Below are 4,580 nucleotides of genomic sequence, written 5' to 3' on the forward strand. Positions count from 1 at the left end.
GATGGCTTGGAGCGCAAACGGCAGACATTGTCAGATCCTGACTGGAAGGTTACCATTATCATTGAAAGGTGTACAATCAGTGCATTTTACCGGTGATAACTAAGTGCAGAAACATGGAGAGTGGCAAAGAAGCCCGAGAAACAGTTCAGATAAGTTAAAAGAACAGAAAGAGTGCGGTTTGCATCAGAGATCAAACGGGGATAGCCGACATTCTAGTTGACATTAACCAAAAAAAGGGAGCTGGGCAGGCCATGTAATGCGAAAGTTAGATGACCGGTGGACCATTAGGTTTACAGAATGGGTGCGAAGAGAAGGGAAGCGCAGACGAGGATGAGAGAAGGCTAGGTGGGGTAATGAAATGAGGAAAATCACAGGCACAAGTTCGAATCAGTTGGCGCAGGACAGAGGTAATTAGAGATCGCAGGGGGAGACCTTCGTCCTGCAGTGGACATAAAACCAGCTGAGGATAATGATGATGAAATAAGTTTTGTTCAAGTGCCAGTAAACGTGTTGGTTTTGGTTTTCCCAACTTCCTAGTTCTGCTTTCTTCAACCCAAAGCCTCCGCCACGCTACTGTATAGACCCGGGTTCAAGACATAATCTAGCGCCGTAACAATCATCAACTAGAATTCTGCTGTCTACCACAGGCAACGTTTAAAAAACTTTGAAAGTGTTCGCTTAAATACCCTGTATATGGTAAAGGAACGAGTACTGTTTTTTTTTACTTAAGTTCTACTTTTTCCTATGGTGATGTAGCTCAGGAGTTTCTCATAATTATTAGAACTATACGAGCACAATTTCACCCAAAATAAAGCTGAATGTGGCATTTAATGCGTGTTTTCTCACATGCACACGCACATGCACAAAATGAGCAATAAGGCACGTTGTTGGGCTAGTCCGTTCACAGATTCAGAATTTTTTTTTTATCGTGCGAAAAAGACAAGACGGGAACATAAACACAGACGCGCACCCAAAGTGCATACTCCCAACTGGCCTTATTTCGTGAAGGCAGATAATTTATAAGGTTCTTGAAAATAGCAAAACAAAACAAACGAACGCACAATTTCTTTGAGATTGCTCCTTGTTTTGCTATTTTGGAGAACTTTATAAGTTCCCTGCCTTCACAAAATAAAGCCAATTGGAAGTATGCGCTTTGTGTACGCGTCTGTTTTTACGTTCACGTCTTGCCTTCTTCGCGCAGTTTAGAGTTTTTGCTGAATATACAGTGAGCAGCCCATGTATACTGGCCTTCTACATATAACTGCCGAGAGTCTCGTTTCACGAATCGTTCTGCATATCAGCACAAGAAGGTTGAAATAGACGAGCTTTATTTCGTTATTACGAAGAGTGTACAGTCAATGGAGAGAGATGCGGCATAGCGAAGAACCGGGAGATAAGCGCTGTTTGAAGCAAGGCAAAGCGATATAATCAGGACTTTCATGCGTTATAACAAATAGCACAGCCACTGAGCCTTCACGTTCAAGTTTGCCTTCGGAAAGTTATAATAGCTACGTTGGTCGACGCACGAAGTAGCAGCGGTGGTGTTTCAATCACTTGTGCAAGGCACAAGTGATCGAAACGGACCCTGTGCCGACAACGGCGGCACAGGGTCCGCATAAACAGCTTCACTATAAAAAAATAAAAGGACAAAGCCTTCCATCGTTTTCGGTGTCTTCATTTTATCGAGCGCTCATAAGCTCCAACTCGCCCGATTCACTATCCCTGTGCAATAAAACTTCCTGAACTATTCTCGTAATGCGCCCCTCATAGACGAGCACATTGGCTGCTTACAGCACGTAGAACCAACCTGACGGCCAGGAATTATTTCGCAAAGCATCTACAACCTTTGTCAAAAAAAGAATACATGCTATTTCACGCTTTCACCAGATATGTTGTTGGACGTGAGGCTCGGTTCCTGTAGCTCTCCAAAATTCCACACCTCTGGATTGCAAGTACGAGAGTTCTTTTTACTTCCCAGACCACATGAACGCATTTAACAAGCCTGAGGTCACCATGGCGGTCTCAGACAATTTAGCCTGTTTAACTTATGACAAAGTGTGCACACTCACGTGCAAAAGCTTGGTTACCCCACACACCATGATATCTTTTTTTTCCGCTTCAGCCTAGACACGCTTGCTAAAATCAACTATTGCAGGATGCATGCACATTTTGCTCAACCAATGTGATGCATTGAGACATTTTCACGTTGCACGACGTTGCTAAATGAATTTTAGAATGTAATCCAGTTCAATTCAGTTCATTCCTTTCATATACGAGACGGATGAGCAAATTCTAAAGGCCATGTGGCCTAACAGAGGCTCTTGCTCTTGAACGCGTTCGGCATACGCGTACATTTCACAGTCCATATAGGTATATCTACAAACATTGCGCGCACACTTAGTCACAAATCACCACCCAAGCACTGCGTACACATGGTTACCCAGCGAAGCTGAAATGTGCTGCCCCGGTTTTTATCACCAGGTTAATCCCGACGGTTCATTAAACGACGGCTTGGCAGGCTGCCGGATCCTCGGTATGCAGTTGCGGCTTGCGCTCGGCTGCAGGAGCCGGTTCTTCTGCCCGGGCTACAGCACACGGTGTAGACGAGCTCGTTCCCGGTCCTAATCATAGTGTTAGATATGGCGCCGTTTCCTGAGGCTACTTCGAGTTCCCCAGACCTCATCGAATCGCAGCACAGCTAACTGAGGAATGCAGAAGCAGGGATGCCAGATTCCTGAGGCAAGACACGTGCAAACAAGTTGGCGGCCCCCAGGTCTTGTGCCGCCGGGGAACTATTCACTGCTTGTCTTCCAGAAAGCGAGGGGATAGCCCGGCACTGTTAGAAGAAAAGGGGGTCTCGAACCAAGACGGCTGTAATGCGCCGTGACAACATGACGGCTGTAATTGATCGTGTCCGCCTTCGTCCGCCATCACCCCCTGCCCTCTAGGCTGACGGAGCATTGCAAGTCAGCAAGGCAAGACCGCAGTGAGCCGCCGGGTGTGACACCGCCGCATGGGCGCCTTCCATTGGCCGAAGATGGCGTCATCTGAGCGGGCTCTCCTATTGGCAGAACATGACGCGTCTTCCCGAGATCGAAGGGTTTAAAAGACGGAGACCGGGAGCAGCAGAAGAGCATACCAGAGCATTCCCTGATTCACCTCTCTCGAACTTCTTGCCGCGGGCCGCAGCGTCCGAGTTGCTGCCGGCCCGTAATGACTGTACGACTGTTACTTGAGTCTCACCTCTCTGTATATAACGTAAAATAAATCCTCCAAGTTTGTTTTCATCCCGAAGTCCGTCCTTCAACCCCTACAATAGCCCTATGCGTTCCCGGCCCGATTTCCGTATTACATAAAAAAAAACACTGCCTGGTGAGCAACTCTGAAAAAAGAACTCAAGCCTGTAAAACCAAGCGCACGTCGGAAGGACGACAATAACGCCGGCGTTTGAGTTATTCTTGTGTCCGAGTTTGGACGCCTGCCCTCTTCGTACCATGAATGCGAACCAACTTGCTCAAACTTCAGTCATTCTAGGCTGCAATCACGTGCGTGCGTTCGCATGGACGACGCATTGTTTTGTTTTGTTTTGCCTCTGCTGTTGGCTCGTACTCATTATGGCGGATTGGCCGAGATTCAGGGTAGCGCTTATTAGTGGCTGGAAAAGAACTAAAATATTCAGGGAAGATTCCGAAGACTGAGAAATAACATGAAGTACTAAAATGTATCAAGAAAATCGCTTTGAAGCAATTAGAAGTTCTTCAAGGGCTGAGCAACTATCCCTGTGAGACAGCGTCCAAGGAAGGAGGCTTTCAGAGAAAGAATTTCCGAAATTGAAGAATGCACTACGATTTGTGTAAATGTTATTTATAAAATGCTTGTCCTTAATAGCGAAACGGTGAGAAAATAAAGAAGAAATATCAATCGCCTCATCGCTTCTACATAATGGACACAGTGGAGAACCAGATTAGTTCTGTACTTACAAGAATTTAAGGAAAATATTCGACAACGTCCGTCCGTCCGTCCGTCCGTCCGTCCGTCCGTCCGTCCGTCCGTCCGTCCGTCCGTCCGTCCGTCTGTCTGTCTGTCTGTATGTATGTATGTATGTATGTATGTATGTATGTATGTATGTATGTATGTATGTATGTATGTATGTATGTATGTATGTATGTATGTATGTATGTATGTATGTATGTATGTATGTATGTATGTATGTATGTGTCTGTGCGTGTCTGTGAGTGTCTGTGAGTGTCTGCGCGTGTCTGTGTGCGTGCGTGCGTGTGTGTGTGTGTGCGTGCGTGCGTGCGTGCGTGCGTGCGTGCGTGCGTGCGTGCGTGCGTGCGTGCGTGCGTGCGTGCGTGCGTGCGTGCGTGCGTGCGTGCGTGCGCGCGCCCGCGTGTGCGTGTTTACGACCCAATATCTGTGATGACACTGACAAAAAGAAAAGGCAATGAACTCCATGGAGTGCAATAACTGCGTAGCAAAGTCCATGACACTAATCCCTGCGTTGTATCTCTTATCATACGACAGAGATAAGTGGGGTATGCTTTATCTTCTTGTCAATCCACGCAAACGCGCACATG

At 46.7% G+C, this 4,580-nt stretch overlaps 1 protein-coding gene across 1 annotated transcript in view; it reads right to left on the reverse strand.

The window, feature by feature from the left end:
- LOC139059256 (uncharacterized) overlaps positions 1–4,580 on the reverse strand; it is a 284,919-nt gene that overhangs the window by 266,217 nt on the left and 14,122 nt on the right. The window lies entirely within an intron of this gene.

The sequence above is a fragment of the Dermacentor albipictus genome, chromosome 4 (assembly GCF_038994185.2).
Source record: "Dermacentor albipictus isolate Rhodes 1998 colony chromosome 4, USDA_Dalb.pri_finalv2, whole genome shotgun sequence".
Lineage (NCBI taxonomy): Eukaryota > Metazoa > Arthropoda > Arachnida > Ixodida > Ixodidae > Dermacentor > Dermacentor albipictus.